This window comes from Lissotriton helveticus, chromosome 2_1 (assembly GCF_964261635.1).
Source record: "Lissotriton helveticus chromosome 2_1, aLisHel1.1, whole genome shotgun sequence".
Taxonomy (NCBI): Eukaryota; Metazoa; Chordata; class Amphibia; order Caudata; family Salamandridae; genus Lissotriton; species Lissotriton helveticus.
The window spans coordinates 211269104-211290621 of NC_136059.1; positions in this window are offsets into that span (position 1 = coordinate 211269104).

Below are 21518 nucleotides of genomic sequence, written 5' to 3' on the forward strand. Positions count from 1 at the left end.
GTAGGGAAAGCGTTGGATAGCGTAGGGGTTAAAATTACTATTTCCACTCCAAAGAGTGCAACAGTAGGGAAAGCGTTGGATAGCGTAGCGGTAAAAACTACTATTCCCACTCCAGTGGGTGCAATAGTAGGGAAAGCGTTGGATAGCGTAGGGGTTAAAATTACTATTCCCACTCCAGTGGGTGCAACAGTAGGGAAAGCATTGGATACCGTAGGGGTAAAAATTACTATTCCAACTCCAAATAGTGCAACAGTAGGGAAAGCGTTGGATAGCGTAGGGGTTAAAATTACTATTCCCACTCCAAAGAGTGCAAACAGTAGGGAAAGCGTTGGATAGCGTAGGGGTAAAAATTACTATTCCCACTCCAGTAGGTGCAACACTAGGTAAAGCGTTGGATAGCGTAGGGGTAAAAATTACTATTCCCACTCCAGTGGGTGCAACAGTAGGGAAAGCGTTGGATAGCGTAGGGGTTAAAATTACTATTCCCACTCCAAAGAGTGCAACAGTAGGGAAAGCGTTGGATAGCGTAGGGGTTAAAATTACTATTCCCACTCCAAAGAGTGCAACAGTAGGGAAAGCATTGGATAGCGTAGGGGTCAAACTTACTATTCCCACTCCAGTGGGTGCAACAGTAGGGAAAGCGTTGGATAGCGTAGGGGTTAAAATTACTATTCCCACTCCAAAGAGTGCAACAGTAGGGAAAGCGTTGGATGGCGTAGGGGTAAAAATTACTATTCCCATTCCAGTGGGTGCAACAGTAGGGTAAGCGTTGGATAGCGTAGGGGTAAAAATTACTATTCCAACTCCAAAGAGTGCAACAGTAGGGAAAGCGTTGGCTAGCATAGCGGTAACAATTACTGTTCCCATGCCAAGTAGTGCAACAGTAGGGAAAGCGTTGGATAGCTTAGGGGTTAAAATTACTATTCCCACTCCAAAGAGTGCAACAGTAGGGAAAGCGTTGGATAGCGTAGGGGTTAAAACTACTATTCCCACTCCAAAGAGTGCAACAGTAGGGAAAGCGTTGGATAGCGTTGGGGTTAAACTTACTATTCCCACTCCAAAGAGTGCAACAGTAGGGAAAGCGTTGGATAGCGTATCGGTAAAAATTACTATTCCCACTCCAGTGGGTGCAACAGTAGGGAAAGCGTTGGATAGCATAGGTGTAAAAATTACTATTCCCACTCCAAATAGTGCAACAGTAGGGAAAGCGTTGGATAGTGTAGGGGTTAAAACTACTATTCCCACTCCAGAGGGTGCAACAGTAGGGAAAGCGTTGGATAGCGCAGGGGTAAAAATTACTATTCCCACTCCAAATAGTGCAACATTAGGGAAAGCGTTGGATAGCGTAGGGGTTAAAATTACTATTCCCACTCCAAAGAGTGCAACAGTAGGGAAAGCGTTGGATAGCGTAGGGGTTAAAATTACTATTCCCACTCCAAAGAGTGCAACAGTAGGGAAAGCGTTGGATAGCGTAGGGGTTAAAACTACTATTCCCACTCCAGAGGGTGCAACAGTAGGGAAAGCGTTGGATAGCGCAGGGGTAAAAATTACTATTCCCACTCCAAATAGTGCAACATTAGGGAAAGCGTTGGATAGCGTAGGGGTTAAAACTACTATTCCCACTCCAAATAGTGCAACAGTAGGGAAAGCGTTGGATAGCGTAGGGGTTAAAACTACTATTCCCACTCCAGAGGGTGCAACAGTAGGGAAAGCGTTGGATAGCGCAGGGGTAAAAATTACTATTCCCACTCCAAATAGTGCAACATTAGGGAAAGCGTTGGATAGCGTAGGGGTTAAAATTACTATTCCCACTCCAAAGAGTGCAACAGTAGGGAAAGCGTTGGATAGCGTAGGGGTTAAAATTACTATTCCCACTCCAAAGAGTGCAACAGTAGGGAAAGCATTGGACAGCGTTGGGGTAAAAATTACTATTCCCACTCCAGTGGGTGCAACAGTAGGTAAAGTGTTGGATAGCGTAGGGGTAACATTTACTATTCTCACTCCAGTGGGTGCAACAGTAGGGAAAGCGTTGGATAGCATGAGGGTAAAAATTACTATTCCCACTCCAAACAGTGCAACAGTAGGGAAAGCGTTGGATAGCGTAGCGGTAACAATTACTGTTCCCATGCCAAGTAGTGCAACAGTAGGGAAAGCGTTGGATAGCGTAGGGGTTAAAATTACTATTCCCACTCCAAAGAGTGCAACAGTAGGGAAAGCGTTGGATAGCCTAGGGGTAAAAACTACTATTCCCACTCCAGAGGGTGCAACAGTAGGGAAAGCGTTGGATAGCGCAGGGGTAAAAATTACCATTCCCACTCCAAATAGTGCAACAGTAGGGAAAGCGTTGGATAGCGTAGGGGTTAAAATTACTATTTCCACTCCAAAGAGTGCAACAGTAGGGAAAGCGTTGGATAGCGTAGCGGTAAAAACTACTATTCCCACTCCAGTGGGTGCAACAGTAGGGAAAGCGTTGGATAGCGTAGGGGTTAAAATTACTATTCCCACTCCAGTGGGTGCAACAGTAGGGAAAGCATTGGATACCGTAGGGGTAAAAATTACTATTCCAACTCCAAATAGTGCAACAGTAGGGAAAGCGTTGGATAGCGTAGGGGTTAAAATTACTATTCCCACTCCAAAGAGTGCAAACAGTAGGGAAAGCGTTGGATAGCGTAGGGGTAAAAATTACTATTCCCACTCCAGTAGGTGCAACACTAGGTAAAGCGTTGGATAGCGTAGGGGTAAAAATTACTATTCCCACTCCAGTGGGTGCAACAGTAGGGAAAGCGTTGGATGGTATAGGGGTAAAAATTACTATTCCCACTCCAAATAGTGCAACAGTAGGGAAAGCGTTGGATAGCGTAGGAGTTAAAATTACTATTCCCACTCCAAAGAGTGCAACAGTAGGTGAAGCGTTGGATAGCGTAGGGGTTAAAATTACTATTCCCACTCCAAAGAGTGCAACAGTAGGGAAAGCGTTGGATAGCGTAGGGGTAAAACTTACTATTCCCACTCCAGTGGGTGCAACAGTAGGGAAAGCGTTGGATAGCGTAGGGGTAAAAATTACTATTCCCACTCCGGAGGGTACAACAGTAGGGAAAGCGTTGGATAGCGTAGGGGTAAAAATTACTATTCCCACTCCAAATAGTGCAACAGTAGGGAAAGCGTTGGATAGCGTAGGGGTTAAAATTACTATTCCCACTCCAAAGAGTGCAACAGTAGGGAAAGCGTTGGATGGCGTAGGGTTAAAAATTACTATTCCCATTCCAGTGGGTGCAACAGTAGGGTAAGCGTTGGATAGCGTAGGGGTAAAAATTACTATTCCAACTCCAAAGAGTGCAACAGTAGGGAAAGCGTTGGCTAGCATAGCGGTAACAATTACTGTTCCCATGCCAAGTAGTGCAACAGTAGGGAAAGCGTTGGATAGCGTAGGGGTTAAAATTACTATTCCCACTCCAAAGAGTGCAACAGTAGGGAAAGCGTTGGATAGCGTAGGGGTTAAAACTACTATTCCCACTCCAAAGAGTGCAACAGTAGGGAAAGCGTTGGATAGCGTCGGGGTTAAAATTACTATTCCCACTCCAAAGAGTGCAACAGTAGGGAAAGCGTTGGATAGCGTATCGGTAAAAATTACTATTCCCACTCCAGTGGGTGCAACAGTAGGGAAAGCGTTGGATAGCATAGGTGTAAAAATGACTATTCCCACTCCAAATAGTGCAACAGTAGGGAAAGCGTTGGATAGCGTAGGGGTTAAAACTACTATTCCCACTCCAGAGGGTGCAACAGTAGGGAAAGCGTTGGATAGCGCAGGGGTAAAAATTACTATTCCCACTCCAAATAGTGCAACATTAGGGAAAGCGTTGGATAGCGTAGGGGTTAAAATTACTATTCCCACTCCAAAGAGTGCAACAGTAGGGAAAGTGTTGGATAGCGTAGGGGTAAAAATTACTATTCCCACTCCAGTGGGTGCAACAGTAGGGAAAGTGTTGGATAGCGTAGGGGTTAAAATTACTATTCCCACTCCAGTGGGTGCAACAGTAGGGGAAGCGTTGGATAGCGTAGGGGTAAAAATTACTATTCCCACTCCAGTGGGTGCAACAGTAGGGAAAGCATTGGATAGCGTAGGGGTAAAAATGACTATTCCCACTCCAGTGAGTGCAACAGTAGGGAAAGCGTTGGATAGCGTAGAGGTAAAAATTACTATTTCCACTCCAGTGGGTGCAACAGTGGAGAAAGCATTGGATAGCGTAGGGGTAAAAATTACTATTCTCACTCCAGTGTGTGCAACAGTAGGGAAAGCGTTGGATTGCGTAGAGGTAAAAATTATTATTCCAACTCCAAAGAGTGCAACAGTAGGGAAAGCGTTGGCTAGCATAGGTGTAAAAATTACTATTCCCACTCCAAATAGTGCAACAGTAGGGAAAGCGTTGGATAGCGTAGGGGTTCAAATTACTATTCCCACTCCAGTGGGTGCAACAGTAGGGAAAGCGTTGGATAGCGTATGGGTAAAAATGTACTATTCCCACTCCAAATAGTGCAACAGTAAGGAAAGCGTTGGATAGCGTAGGGGTTAAAATTACTATTCCCACTCCAGTGGGTGCAACAGTAGGGAAAGCGTTGGATAGCGTAGGGGTAAAAATTACTATTCCCACTCCAGTGGGTGCAACAGTAGGGAAAGCATTGGATACCGTAGGGGTAAAAATTACTATTCCAACTCCAAATAGTGCAACAGTAGGGAAAGCGTTGGATAGCGTAGGGGTTAAAATTACTATTCCCACTCCAAAGAGTGCAAACAGTAGGGAAAGCGTTGGATAGCGTACAGGTAAAAATTACTATTCCCACTCCAGTGGGTGCAACACTAGGTAAAGCGTTGGATAGCGTAGGAGTAAAAATTACTATTCCCACTCCAGTGGGTGCAACAGTAGGGAAAGCGTTGGATAGCATAGGGGTAAAAATTACTATTCCCACTCCAAATAGTGCAGCAGTAGGGAAAGCGTTGGATAGCGTAGGGGTTAAAATTACTATTCCCACTCCAAAGAGTGCAACAGTAGGGAAAGCGTTGGATAGCGTAGGGGTTAAAATTACTATTCCCACTCCAAAGAGTGCAACAGTAGGGAAAGCGTTGGATAGCGTAGGGGTAAAAATTACTATTCCCACTCCAGTGGGTGCAACAGTAGGGAAAGCGTTGGATAGAGTAGGGGTAAAAATTACTATTCCCACTCCAGAGGGTACAACAGAAGGGAAAGCGTTGGATAGCGTAGGGGTAAAAATTACTATTCCCACTCCAAATAGTGCAACAGTAGGGAAAGCGTTGGATAGCGTAGGGGTTAAAATTACTATTCCCACTCCAAAGAGTGCAACAGTAGGGAAAGCGTTGGATAGCGTAGGGGTAAAAATTACTATTCCCATTCCAGTGGGTGCAACAGTAGGGAAAGCGTTGGATAGCGTAGGGGTAAAAATTACTATTTCCACTCCAGTGAATGCAACAGTAGGGAAAGCGTTGGATAGCGTAGAGGAAAAAATTACTATTCCCACCCAGTGGGTGCAACAGTAGGGAAAGCGTTGGATAGCGTAGGGGTAAAAATTACTATTCGCACTCCAAAGAGTGCAACAGTAGGGAAAGCATTGGATAGCGTAGGGGTTAAAATTACAATTCCCACTCCAGAGAGTGCAACAGTGAAGAAAGTAAATACTTCATATATTATATAAAAAATTATAAATTAATATCTATAAAAAATTAATTAACAGTAATTACCAATTTAATATAATATAATAATTAATCAATTAAAATAAAAAATAAAATTAATTATTACAATTAGTTACCTATTAATACAAATTAATTACAAATTAACAATTAATTATTTAACAATTAAAAATTAATTAACAATTAATTACAATTAAATACAATTAAATAAATTGAATTATTTAATTAATTATAAATAAATTACTTCCCACCCAATTCCCCTATAAACCCACAACACGCTATAGAAAATAAATTAGTAAAATTAACATAATTAGCAATAAATCAGTTAATTAAAATTAATTGCCAATTAAAATTTAATTAATTACCAAATATAAATTAATTAACCATTAATTACAAATTAATACCAATAAATAAATTTACCTATTTCATTAATTATAATTAAATTACTTCCCACCCTATTCCCCTATAAACCCACAACCCGCTACAGAATTAAATTGCGTAAAAATTAAAAAAACTAAATTAATTAATTAAAATTAATTATAACATAAATACACACTTTTCACACATATAATAACATAAAAAACACTATAAAAAATTTGATATCATTAAAAATTCGATAATTTTAATAACCAATATTATATACTTCAATATTTTAACTTTCTATATTTTTAACATTCGATATTACATTACTTACCTTAAAAACAAATTTTTTATGCCTATATTCTGTTCATACGATATTTTGCCCATTCTATATTTTATACTCGATATTATGTCCATTCGATATTTTTTACTTGATATTTTGACTGTTTACCGTCCTCCAGGACTCATCCCTCAGCCCAAAGCTATTCAACATCTACATGGCCACCCTCACTCAAGTGGCCTGCCATCACAACCTCAACATCATCTCCTATGCTGATGACACCCAGCTCATCCTCTCCCTCACCAAGGAGCCACACACAGCCAAAACAAACCTCCACGAGGGAATGAAGGCATTCACCAATTGCATAAGGAGCACCTGTCTATAGATAAACTTGACCAAGGCAGAGATACTCATCCTCAGACCCACCCCCTCAACCTGGGACGACTCCTGGTGGCCAACTACACTGGGAACAGTTCCAACACCGACCATGCAAACAACCTAGGATTCATCCTCAACACCTCCCTCTCCATGTGTAAGCAAGTCAACACTGTCTCTTCCTACTGCTACAACACCCTCCGCATGCTCCGCAATATTTAAAAATGGATCCTGACCGAAAGAAGAACAGTGACAGCTGCAGACTGGAATATGGCAACACACTCTACGCAGGAATCCCAGCCTACAACAACTACAACGAATCCATAACACCTCCGCCCGACTGATCATCAATGTCCCCTGCCGCAGCCACATCACCTGAGAGACCTACACTGCCTCCACGCCAACAAGAGGATCACCTTCAAGCTCCTCACTCACGCTCACAAAGCACTCTACAACACCAGACCAGCCTAACTTAACAGCAGTAATCATGAAAGGACAAATTGTTTCCCTAATACTTTGGCTTTAATAATATTAGGTAAGAATTTGGTAATTGGTAATTCTTTAGGCAAGCATTGTTTAAAACCTAATTGACTATCATTACAATGTATCCAACCTTTAGGACATTTTAAATAAGCAGTGTAATGTCCAGATTTTGCAGAAGGACCATCATGAAAAATAATTGCTACAGCTACAAAAGTTCTTCCTGATATTGATACTTGAGTAGCTACAAAATTTTTAATTAAAGTGGCCAATTTTCTTCCATCGGCTCTACAACATTGCAGCATTTAAATTACATACTGTCCATATCTTTGTATAAATAATCTTGATGATATTTGTAATTTACATTGCCTACACTCCATGTTTTGACTTGCTCCTCTAACTAGGATGTTAAAAGACACTGATTCACAGTCTGGTAAAGTCAAATATATGAATCTTTCAGTGTCTATGTTAGTGCTACATGTAAACAAACAATTTTCACAGTCATGTTGCCATTTATAAGAAAGGCCAAAAAGATTTTCAATATCTATACCTTCATCTTCCAATACAACAAGTGTATACATTATATAAATTCCTGACAATCTTGCTGAATATTCTGCGTAAATTTAGTAGAATCAGAACATATGTCCAAAACATTTTGAATATCAGAAACACTTTGTATTTTACTTTTATCAGTACTACATTACTCATAAACAGAATACAACAACAAACAAAATCTTTTTTCCCGATTTTCAACAATTTGCTGTTGCAAACTTTCAAGAAAAAAAACAACATTAACAACTACATTAGCATAGCAGTTGACACCAGAACTATTTTCAAACTGATAACCAACAATCTCTTCAACAGTGTCCTTTTTCTTTTTGCTTGCAATCACAACTTCATCTTGATTTCTTTCTTTCTCTACAGTTTCACTACAGATATTCTCATATGTTATTTTTCTACCTACCACACGCTTTTTAAATACTGGATATTGACCTAAATTGGGTGCATATTCTCTTCTTAACCTATTATACTCTTCCACACAATTTGCATCTGCACTAATCTTTCTCTCATCAAAATCAATCACGTACAATCCAGATAAAGTTCTGACTCAAGGCAAAGCAACATATGCATACCCTCTTTAAATACAGTTCTTACAATATTCTCCAAAGCACTATCTACACTTAAACCTTGAGATTTATGAATGGTTACCGCATACGCCAAAGAAACAGGAAACTGTTTTCTGCGAACAAAAAAATCTTTTACAAGCAAAAACAGAGGTGAACAATGACTAAATTGTTGTACTTCTTCAATTTGATCAAATTTGATTTTCAAAAATTCAATACCATCTCTATTTGCATAATTAACGAAATCAACAACTTTACCCATTGCTTCATTTACTAAACCTGTTTCCACTTTCAAATTCCGTCGTAAAATTACCCTACAGTTTACCCATGCATATAGATTCTTTCCCAAACCAGCAGTTTTACTTATAAATTTCTCTAAAGAAACCAATTTCCTCTTCAACTTTTCTGTCAAAATAATAGTGATTCCTTCGTGCTCTATTTCATCAATAGCTTCCAATTTTATAAGTTCTTCATTTTCCAACTTTAAAATTTCTTCATTGAATATAGAACATTCAAGCAGTGTTGGCATTAAGCAGATTACAGATTTGTTTTCTGCAATTCTTATATATATCTTCGCAGGAAAAATATTTTCATTTGGAAACAAATTGGAAAGTAATCCTCTCTGTAAAGCGTGTTTGCCATGTTCAGTCACTTTTCCAATTCTTATATCTTGAAGAATAGTTCCATAATCAGCATCATTTGCTTGTCGCATATTTGTAATTCCTTATACTCAAAATATGACCAAATGTTAACATTTCCAATGATACCCAAAGACTTTCTGGTATCTTCATGCACCAGTGTTTTAAACACTGGTTGTGCTTTTACAGGAGTAAGTTGTAGTAGATCTCCAAAAACTATGACGTGTTTTCCTCCAAATAATACATCATACTCTGTTTTAAGAATTTGCTGCAATATTAAATGCACAAAGGCAAGCATTAAGTTTGATACCATGCTTACCTCATCAAAAATGAGAAGTTTGGTTTTTTTCAAGACTCTTGAAACTTCACAACAAGCTTCTCCAGATAGCGTGTGGTATTCCAATTTCTTTTCATGCTCTACTGGTAGCATTAATAAATGATGTGAAGCAATTCCTTTAATATTGTGTGATGCCAACCCAGTTGGAGCAGTGACAACACAAGACAAATGCGACTCAGTTGTTTTCTGTAGATAAGTTGTAATTACTTTCATAAAAAAAACGTTTTCCTGCTCGAGCTTGTCCACTCACGTACATTCGGATAGGTTGAAATGATGAGCAAGAGCATTCTTTCTTTTCATGAAGTAATCCATGGTAAATCTTTTTTCTCACTTGGTCATATGTTTGTTTTTGCTCAACATTTAGATGTTCTGTTTCCTAAGTTTGTTACATCTTCTTGAGCTTGATACATTGCTGTTTCCACCTCATCCAAGGCCGTTGCTGCATCAATTTGAACAATTGGTTCACCTAGTGGATCCTGACTCAACGGAGCAGAAGTTTTACTGTCTTGAGAAGTGTTTCTAGCAATCGCAGCTGCAATTGTAGCTTCTTGCTAAACATTTTCACATAATTAGCAAAAATAGGACATTGTATAGCATATTTAGTTGTGTTGAACGAATCTTCGTAGCTCTGAAAATCTCCAAGTAATTCAAATTCTGAACGCCACGGTTTGAAGAGTTGCAAAAGAGCTAAATAGTAAAATCCCTTTTGTCAGGCGTTTCGCAACTCAGTTTACGGTGATTAATCAAACGTCCTTTTCTTTGTTTCACCAAACATTCTTCAGAACCATTCAGGGCATATATACCATTATTGATGTTTTCTGTAATATTTGGTTTAAAAATATAGTTTTGCGGCACTTCATAAAGAAAAATGTTCTCAAGATGATGACTTCTATATGGATAATAAGTATCCAACATATTTGTGTTCACAATATCTGTATTTTCTGGTTCTTTATCAGCTAAATATTCAATTTCTTGTACAGATTTAAGTACTCAATTTCATGTTGCAGCAAGACCTAGACTCACCCAAATGATTCTTCTAGATTTGGAGTATAGACTTGCAGATGATAAGCGATCTGAGCATTCATACGCTCCAATTTCTCGATGAGATAACATCTTCAAACTGTAACTATATAATTTCTTACTTAGACTCTTCTCGTGGGAAATCTCTTCCCACATTTCCTTCACTTCCGTCTTTTCTGATTTTGTTATGTAGGATGTTACATATCGAGCAACAGCAAAGGAATTGTCCGCAACGTACTTAATATCCATGTTAGCATTGCACATGGACAAAATAACTGGGTTGTGTAGTCATTTATTTATTTTGACTCTTCATTTCTTCTTAAGTTGTAGATATTTTTTGGAGACTTTCTTGTGATAATATGTCCCAAAGATGACATAAAACTGTTCACTCTTCCTTTTGATATTGAAGGACGTGGGTATAGCACATGTAGCATATTCTTCAATTAAAGACAACACAGTATCATCCGATACTCTGTTGCCAAACACTGCTGTGTTTAACTTTGCTTCAAGATTCGGTAGGAGATCGATTGCTGCACTCCTGCAGATATACCAGGCAAAATGCATGGCTAAAGTCTTGCATATCAGTGAAATTTGGGTCCGCATTACCCTGGCGGAATTACCAGTGGTTGAAAATAATTGTCCCTTTATGTATGCCCCAGGGGACCTCAAGCTAATTGTTTCATGTAGAGCTAAGGGTATCTTATCTCTCGAACCTGTTGGCTCCTTGCCCGCTAACACTGTGGTTCAAGCTCTGGTTGCACCAGGGACCAACCTTAAGTAAACTAATTGTAAAGGAGTGTATGGGCCTCAACCATGACCATTATATCCAGTGGCTCAATTACATTAGGAAATGCTTCGGGAGGTTGGGAAGAGCTGAACTATTCTCTAACCCGGAATCTGTGCACAAGAAAGATTTGGGCTGGGTAAAGGATACTTTGTTTAAGCAGAGGACCCTTGAAAGGTAGGAGTGTGAGCTGAGGAAACCTAGGGGTCGATTCCGATTCGGGAAAAAAACGTCCGTACGATTTGTATCCGGAGCCCTCTCCGTACGAATCGTACCCATCCGTCCGAGTCACGAAGTGCGATCCGGATTCCATGAATCCGTCCGAATCGTCGCAATCCGTACGTATTGCAAGGCTGAAACCGTGAACCGTACGACTCGTACACATACCGTACGACTCATACACATGCCGTACGACCCGACGAGTACGAACCGGACCGGGGTATGAGGACGCGATTCATATGGTCCACGTCAAGTAAGGGCGAGTCGTACGGAAAAGCACACAAACACATACACACCGTACGGTCCGTACACCCCATGGTCGCAGGGGTACGCATCGTGCCCCTGTGATCATGGGGTGTACGAGCTGTACCCCCATTGTACGATCGGTGTACGAGCCGTACCCCATGTACGATCAGTGTACGAGCCGTACCCCATGTACAATCGGTGTACGAGCCGTACCACCATCGTACATGGGGTAGGGCTCGTACACCGATCGTACATGGGGTACGGCTCGTACACCAATCCTACAATGGGGGTACGGTTCGTACACCGATCGTACAATGGGGGTACGGCTCGTACACCGATTGTACAATGGGGGTACGACTCGTATACCCCATGATCGCAGGGTTACGGCGCGTACCCCTGCAATCATGGGGGGTACACACCGTACCCTGGGGGGCCGTTCCGTACCTGTTTCGGCGCGAACTCTGCTTTTACGGCTGTTTTCAGCTCCCGTAGAAAAAAGGTTGTACGGTGCGTACCCGACATGTATCGTACTTGCTGGGTCGTAAAAACCAGCTGCGAACCGTACAGATGTCGCGTACAGCGGGTTCCGAGGGAGAATCGTACGGAGATTAGAGTCGTACGGTGTCTTGTATGACTCGTACAGAGTACAGCTCCTGGTACGAATCATACTTCGTCGTACGTACGGGGGACGTTGCAGGGTACGATTCGTATGGGCAAAACGCTCCGAACAGCTATTCGGAGCGGTTTTTCCCGAATGGGAATCGACCCCTTGGTGTTCATAGGTTTTTTATTCTGAAAACTGTACAATTCATTAAGCCATATCTTTTAGGGCCCTTTAGTGCGTACAACCACTTTTTATTAACTATGTTTTCATACTGATCTCGTCTACCTCCTGCTGGTACAGCCACATAGGTGTAGCAGAGGTCAAAGCTTAGAGTCCTTAGCTGTGACGGTAAGTCTCCACAGGACATGTTTAATTTTTTAATGTTTTGTAATTTTTACAAGATTCCTGAGAAATATTTAATAATTTCCATCTTGAAACAATTGGATTTTAAGCAGGTGCGACCAGCTTTTATCTTTTTACAAATGTTATCTGGTAACACCATTTTGAACATTCTTAACTTTTTTTAATTCGCAGTAAGACTTAGAGCATGTTGTGACTTACTGATAATGGCTCTTAAGTGACTGCAATGTATTCCAGTATGTAGGACTGGGGACCATCTTATACATCCTGGGCTCCTGTGCTTTCCTTTTCCCCTTTTAAAGACTTGGCATTCACTCACATTTTGATAAATTGTTGTTGAATATGTACTGTATACGTGCCTTTTAAAGTAAGAGCTATCAATTATGTTACTCTCTAGTATAATGAACTGTTTTAGATTACTGTTATGGCTTTATCCACAAAAACAAATAAAGTGAATTTGATTGATTGATTGAGTGGGTGTTTGAGTATCTGTATGGATTATTCAGTGGGTGTGTGACTGACAGTATAAGTGAATGATTATACATGTCGCTGTGAATGTATGGGTGAGTGACTAATCTGTGTGAATGCTTGTATACGTTTATCAGTTGGTGTGTAAATGGCTGCATGGGTTGGGAATTAGCTATATGGGTTATTGAATGATTGTCTGTGTACCTGTATGGGTACCCGTGACATTCTGAGGGCTGGGGGTGTGTGTGACTCCCTGCATGGATGTGGGAGTGGGTGATTCGCTAGCTGTTTGGGTTCATGACTGCATCTGCGGGGGCTGTATGGATGAATGAGTGTGAGTGGCTCTGTCGTTTAGTGAATTGACGTCTCAGTGATATATGGGTGAGTAACTGCATATGTGTAAGCCAGCATATTTGAGTGTTGTGTGTTATATAACTGACTGTATGAGACAGTGAGTGATTGTGGGAATAGCTGTATGGATGAGTGTGTGCTTGTCTCAGTGTTTGGATAAGAGATTAAGTATGTGTTAGTATATGTATGAATAGGCGAGGATGTGTGTGTACAACTGTATAGGTGAATAAATGGCAGTGTGACTGACTCTTTGGGTAAGTGACTAGGTGTGTGAGTAACTCTATGGGTGAGTGGCATTGTGTGAGTGTGTGTAAGGGTGTATGAGTACACATAGAAGTGGCTGCATTGGAGAGTAACTGTGTGTATGAGTAGCTGTATGGGTGAGTGGGTAGATGTGTGTGTAGACCTATGAATCAGGGAATGGGTATGCACTAACTGGTATATGTTTGTCTATGGTTTCAGGAATAGTAATCTGAATTTTGGAGTGGGTGTCTGAAAGGTTATATTATGATGTGAGTGGGTGCATCGGAGTTTGTGTGGATGATTTCATCATTGAAGTAATTTGAGATGTCATCAGTGATGTCACTGACCATGTCATTAGTGATGTAATATGTGATGTCATCAGAATTGCATTGTGGGGTGCAAGTTATAGCTAGCTCAGGTGACTATAATGGTGAATTTCTCCGGTTTTGTAGGAGTGAATTGTCAGCCTAACTATATCGTCCCTGTAACCTTTGTTTTTTTCGATGAATTTCTAAGTTTTTTTAAATGCTAATTACTAACTATAACATCCCTGAAACCTGTGTTTTTCTCACTGAATTTCTAAGGTTTTTTAAATGCAAATTCCTAACTATAATGTTCCTGAAACATGTGGTATGTATCTAGCAGTCTTATTTGCAGAGTGGTGGAGAAAGGGGACTGAGCCTCCAGCCAGCTCTCAGGAATTCCGTTGTGTAGGACTTACGGAGGTACCAGAAGGGCTTCTTGGCCACCAAGGTCCCCCAGAGTGGGGCATGGTCTACGAAGACCTCCTAGCATCCCCGCTGTGTGAGACTTACTGGAGGTAACAATAGGGATAGTGGGCCAACTACCCCTCCTGTTACCTCGAGTAACTCCCACACAGCAGGGTTCCTGAGTTCTGATAGACATGACAGGGCTTGGCAGTTTGGGCTGGACTGTTCCCATGAGGCACAGGGTCAAGACTGATTTGCATAAGCTGTGTCTGAACTCGGGTGGTGAAGTGAGCTAACGAACGATAATGGATTCAACCCGGATCTGTGACTGGGGGTGTGTGTCTAAAAAGTTTAAGCGCTCCATGCATCATCTCCTTGTGCTTGATCTGATAGCAGGGCATGCCCCCTTTCTCCATCAGTCTGCAAACACGGATCGTGGTTGGAGGATGAAGTCCCCTATACTGCTGGGGTTCTTTAGGGGACAACTAGCCTACCTGTTACTCCAGTATGCCCCAGACAGTAGGATTGCTGATAGGTGGTCGCAGGCCATACCCCTTTCTCCACCACCCTGAAAACGTACCTCCTGGTGCACTCTTGATTGGGGGATGAAGTCCCCTTGCCTCTTGATGGTTCCTGGGGGCCAACTAGCGCTACTGTTACCTCTAGTAAGCCCCACACAGCTGGATTGTTGAGAGGTGGTCCAAGGCCATGCCCCTTTTCTCCACCACTATGCAAATATACCTCCTGGTGCACTGCTGCTTGGGGGATTAAGTCTTCTTTACTCCTGTGGCCCCAGGACACAAGCGGACCTCATCACTCTACCAACAGTGCGACGAGAGGTGCATTTTCAGAGATGTGGAAAAAGGGGTGTGGCCTCCAACCACCTCTTAGCAATCCAGCTGTGTGGGGCTTTCTAGAGGAAACAGGCGGGCTAGGATGCCCCCAGGGGCAGTCAAGAGACCCCCATGGTTCCTGTCAGCTCCCCGCCTCTTGCGGGAGCCGGCACTGCTATTGTGCAAAGGGAGCTGCTAACATGCAACTCCCTCTGTGCCAGCAAAAATGTAAAAAATGAATGTTTTTTTTGGCCCTGGGGGTCCCAATGGGAGCTCCTGAGCAGGCCTAGGGGGTAAGGGTGTCTCAACCCTGCCCCCTTTTCTTAATTGTTAACATTTGTGGACCATTTTTCTTGTGACTCTGTTCAACCGAGTCACAAGATGGCTACCAACACATCATGGTTTGAACAGTTAGCACCCAATCAGATCGCAGGCTCGAGATCGGGACGGTTTGTGGATCCTTCGTGGTCAAATTAGTATTTTTCCCAGGAACTACTAAACGGGTAACAAAAGACGTGCACTCTGGAACAAGAGCTAACTTTCTGTAAAATTTGGTATAATTCTGTTCAATAGTTTAGGCTGTAGCTGCGTCAACAGTTTCCAAGGGAAAATGTGTTTTGGGACCCCCTTTTTCTCTACCCGCATGACACATCACCCCAAAACCTTCAACACAGCAGCAGAAGTGAGTGGGCCATTAGTTTGTGAAAATGTTGCAAAGATTTGTCAAATGGCGCCAAACATATTGTAAAAAAAACAACACTTTTTTAATAGAAAAACGCCCATACCTATAACTACCTATGTCAAAATACAATTAAGATGCATTAAATTAGAAATTAGAAACAAAAACCCTAAAACACTAATGATAATGTGAAAAAATGTAAACCACTCTACAACCTGCCGATCATGTTACACTTAAATACAGTTAACAAACAGAAATACATTTACAACTAGCACACTGTATCAAAGGCCACAAAGAGGCACAACAAAATTATTCCTGAAAAAGATCTACTGCAAGACAGCATCCCTTCAAAGCATTGTATACCCGCAAAAGAGAACTAAAACACTTCAATTAACGTTATAGATAACACAAGAAAAACTGCAACTAACAGGCCATCGGTTGTGGACCGACCAACATATATCAATGCAGTTTGACCAGCATATTATGATGAGGATATCAGAGGCAGCTGGCGGAGGGATTGACTGCTCCTTGAGCCCTTCGAGGCAGCCTTGGGCGCGTAATCCCTACAATACGGGCGATGCCTGGTCAGTTACCAACGTAGGGATTATGATGTCCTTTTCCAAAAGCCTTTCCATGGTGGTCAACCCTGCCACAGAATAGCTTTTGGAAATGGAATTTGGGTGGCACTAGCAGGGCCCCTGTGCCCCCTTGACCTTGCTATGGGGACGGGGGCACCTGTGGTGCCCCCTAAACATCGATGCATTATGTGGCAGGCACTGCATAGAGCCTTCAAAACAAAAGGGGGAACCTTGATAGGACGATATTTAATGGGGTCCACTGTACATGTCCCGACAGTAATCTACAATTAGAAGTACAGAGTTCCCTAGAGTTTGTTGTGATAGTGTGTGACCAAGAGGAAAGTGAACCAGCAGGGAACTAAGGGGTTCCCTTGGTGGGACTAAAGAACCTCACACATCCAGCAGGCTAAGTGACATACTTCATCACTCAGCGGCTAGGTGTTGTGCTTCATCATCGGCTCTTTGCTCCTACGTCAGACCGGCGCTGCAATGACTGACGGAGTACCCAAGGGTACTACTTTTGGTGGAGATCTTCTGTCCCGGCCAAAAAAATGAGCGGAAGTGTGAGTGTTCTCGTGTGGTGTAGTCGTGAAAAAGTGGTGAAGGGTGTTTACAAAAGGTGAGTCAGTCCACAGGGGGAGTTTAATGGCGTGGCTGGCTCCCTTAATAAAAGGGTGAAAAGGGGGAGTTGAAACCTGCCTAGTTAGTCCAGGTGACTAACTCTACCCTCTTTATTGGTCGACATGTTTCATGCCACTAGGGCAATTCTTCAGGACCTATCGGTAGCGTACTACACAGTGCACACAAGTGAAAATATTAAAAACATGGAAAGTATACAACCTTGGTAGGTCGGTAAACGGGCAGACCTTTGGTCCTACTCTGTGGGATTTGACCTAAAAGGAAAAGTAGGAGGGGTCAAATAAGTAGCAGAAACCAAATGTATGTGCAAATGATATCTGTATTTGAAGTGGTTCCAGAGGGCACACACAGTCTGGGCGTTAATAGCCGTAACACGGGCTAAATAAAATCGGTGAGTGAAGCTATTGCACAGTGGGGGCACCTCACCGAGCAACCATTACTCAGTCAAGTAAATTGGGAGCTGACCAATGGACTCACTATGTAAATTTAAACAAAAGAACACAGGGAAAAGGGCAATTTTCTGCGTTCGAGGAAGCAAACTTATCTACGTTCGAGGAAGAAAACAACAACACAAAACAAAGCCATTCTTTCACAGTGGTTACAGAAAATAATGTATATGAAAGAGCATGGTCCTTACCCTAAGTGAAACATACTAGGGCCCCGCAGACTGTTCCCGTGGGTTCAACATGCATATGGATATGGTACCTATTGGGAACAGAAATTGTAGAGGGGGCTCACAAGTGGGAACAGGAGATGCTCAAAAGGGTAGAGCGCTGCGGAATCCACTATTGTACCCGAAGCAGATAGAGGTAGCCCGTGACAGTAGCTAACCTCCGGGAGGGACCCAATGCTAAGGCAGCACAGGGGAGACCTGAACGCTAAGCCACCGGGTGAGGGAGCCGCAGTCAGGGAAAGGTATCCCGCAGGAAGACCGACGTGTCAGGCACAGAACCGGAACGCGGGCCGAGAACAACCCAACCCCCCGTCAGCACAAGGCGTCAGGGGAGGTCGGGCAACCCCAGTCCGCGTCCAGCCCCACATCCGCACATAGTACCCACAGAAAGGAGCAGCGGACCCGTGGCAGCGTTGTGTCTCCAAGGACCACACAAGATGGGTCTCGACGGTCGACCATCAGGCATACCTCTAGTGCAAGCGAAGACATCCAGAGGACCCGCATCGCAGGAGCCCAGGCACACACTTACCTGAGCGGCGTGGGAACATCACCTGTCAGCACCTACCCCCACGTACAGCGCCTGGTCAGGGCGCGGAACAGCTGGTGCCCGTCATCCGCCAGGACCAGGGTTATGAACGCCGCGTTGCCTCGGACGCCCACGGGGGGCGTGGCTAGCATCGAGGTTACGTCTGCACGCTTACTGTAGGTGAAATGCGGCCGTTTACTGTTCGGCCATCTTTGAATGGTGTCAAATGGTAGGTTAATGCCTGGCGCTGTTGGTATTGACACGCCCCAGTATCCCTCCGGACAAGTGCCTCAACGGGGGATAAACCCTCTCACTACCCAAGGGGAATCTGGCTCGTGGATCCCAGATTCACAACTATCTCACAACTATCTCGAGGTTGAATCCTCACATCCATTTGCTCGGTGGAATGGGATTGGGTAGGATGTCCGAGAAGCGAGCTGGTTCCCGGGGTATGTATCTGGATTGGATGGCTGACGAATCTGTAATGCCAGGGATCTCTCATCATGTAGAGTATAATGTATAATGTAGAGTTCTCATACGGCGGCCATATTGGAGTGGTGTCAGTAGTGATGCAAGGGCATCCAAAGAGTGGCCGTCAGTGCAGTGCCCAAGACTGAAATCAGATGGGGGCAACCAGTCTATGGAAAAACCCTATAGGAAGAGCAGACTAGATACCCCAGTCAAGGCTAAGTGAATACTTGCTCACTGTAGCCTTCGAGAAGTGACAGTAATTTATCTGCTAACAGACGCCCAGGGCACCGAATCATTCAGGCCCACAGTGTCCAAGCTATGGCGATGAACCCATCTTTTTTCCAGTTTAAATAATGCCTGCTGTGTCATGTAAGGATGGGATTCTAGTACTAACCACTGCATGCTATCTGCGGGATGGCCTCGCTGCTTGTAATGTTCGTACAGCCTGGTATGGGTCTTACCACAGCGAATGTTGCTTTTATGTTCCATGATCCTAACCTTCACCTGTCTCGTTGTCATGCCAACATAGTATCTATTACAGGGGCATATCAGAAGGTAGATATAGTGGGAACTATTGCAATTGGTATGCCTTTTTAAGTGCCATGTAAATGAGTCGGTGAGTTTAATCTCCTTGCATTGCTTATTCTGTGGACAAACCACGCAGCTGCCACATTGATGGTGACCTACCACAGGGGGTAACCTCCATAGTGTGTTCTGGCTATTGGGAGCCTTCCTTCTTGGTCGGGTGTGTACCAAGCTATCCTTGAGGTTAGAAGTCCGTTTGAATGCGAAACGGGGTTGCGTGATCGAGAGAACTTGACGATATGGCGTTGTTATATCGACAACATTTTGATCCTATGGAAAGGAGACCGGGCAACTGCTGAGACTTTCTGTGCCTGGATCAACCTCCAGAATCCCTATCTGAAATTTAGTGGGACTATATCAGATACAAGCCTGCCATTCCTTGACCTGACAATCCAACTGACCCCAACAGGGCTGAGTACAACCCTGTACAGGAAAAATACAGACCGTAATAGTCCCTTGCCCTATGACAGTCACCACACCAGAACCCTTAGAGATAACCTGCCCTTTGGGCAATTTCTAAGAATTCGGAGGAATTGTAGCTCACGAGATGATTACAAGCAGCAAGCCTCTATTCTACAACACAAACTACTAGACAGAGGTTACCCTACCAGACTGGTGCAGAACTCATCTAAAAGAGCCCTTAACAATCCTAGGGAAACATTGCTGGAGACACGTCCGAAGGTCTCTGAAGACGTTATCGCGAGTGACTAAATACATGAAGAACTCCCCATTCATTAAAAAGACAATTAAGAAACATTGGGGTCTTTTGAATGCTGGAGATCTCTCGATCACGCAACCCCGTTTCGCATTCAAACGGACTTCTAACCTCAAGGATAGCTTGGTACACACCGACCAAGAAGGAAGGCTCCCAATAGCCAGAACACACTATGGAGGTTACCCCCTGTGGTAGGTCACCATCAATGTGGCAGCTGCGTGGTTTGTCCACAGAATAAGCAATGCAAGGAGATTAAACTCACCGACTCATTTACATGGCACTTAAAAAGGCATACCAATTGCAATAGTTCCCACTGTATCTACCTTCTGATATACCCCTGTAATAGATACAATGTTGGCATGACAACGAGACAGGTGAAGGTTAGGATCATGGAACATAAAAGCAACATTCGCTGTGGTAAGACCCATACCAGGCTGTACGAACATTACAAGCAGCGAGGCCATCCCGCAGATAGCATGCAGTGGTTAGTACTAGAATCCCATCCCTAAATGACACAGCAGGCATTAGTTCTACTGGAACAAAGATGGGTTCATCGCCTTAGCTTGGACACTGTGGGCCTGAATGATTCGGTGCCCTGGGCGTCTGTTAGCAGATAAATTACTGTCACTTCTCGAAGGCTGAAGTGAGCAAGTATTCACTTAGCCTTGACTGGGGTATCTAGTCTGCTCTTCCTATAGGGTTTTCCCATAGACTGGTTGCCCCCATCTGATTTCAGTCTTGGGCACTGCACTGACGGCCACTCTTTGGATGCCCTTGCATCACTACTGACACCACTCCAATATGGCCGCCGTATGAGAACTCTACATTATACATTATACTCTACATGATGAGAGATCCCTGACATTACAGATTCGTCAGCCATCCAATCCAGATACATACCCCGGGAACCAACTCGCTTCTCGGACATCCTACCCAATCCCATTCCACCGAGCAAATGGATGTGAGGATTCAACCTCGAGATAGTTGTGAGATAGTTGTGAATCTGGGATCCACGAGCCAGATTCCCCTTGGGTAGTGAGAGGGTTTATCCCCCGTTGAGGCACTTGTCCGGAGGGATACTGGGGCTTGTCAATACCAACAGCGCCAGGCATTAACCTACCATTTGACACCATTCAAAGATGGCCGAACAGTAAACGGCCGCATTTCACCTACAGTAAGCATGCAGACGTAACCTCGATGCTAGCCATGCCCCCCGTGGGCGTCCGAGGCAACGCGGCGTTCATAACCCTGGTCCTGGCGGATGACGGGCACCAGCTGTTCCGCGCCCTGACCAGGCGCTGTACGTGGGGGTAGGTGCTGACAGGTGATGTTCCCACGCCGCTCAGGTAAGTGTGTGCCTGGGCTCCTGCGATGCGGGTCCTCTGGATGTCTTCGCTTGCACTAGAGGTATGCCTGATGGTCGACCGTCGAGACCCATCTTGTGTGGTCCTTGGAGACACAACGCTGCCACGGGTCCGCTGCTCCTTTCTGTGGGTACTATGTGCGGATGTGGGGCTGG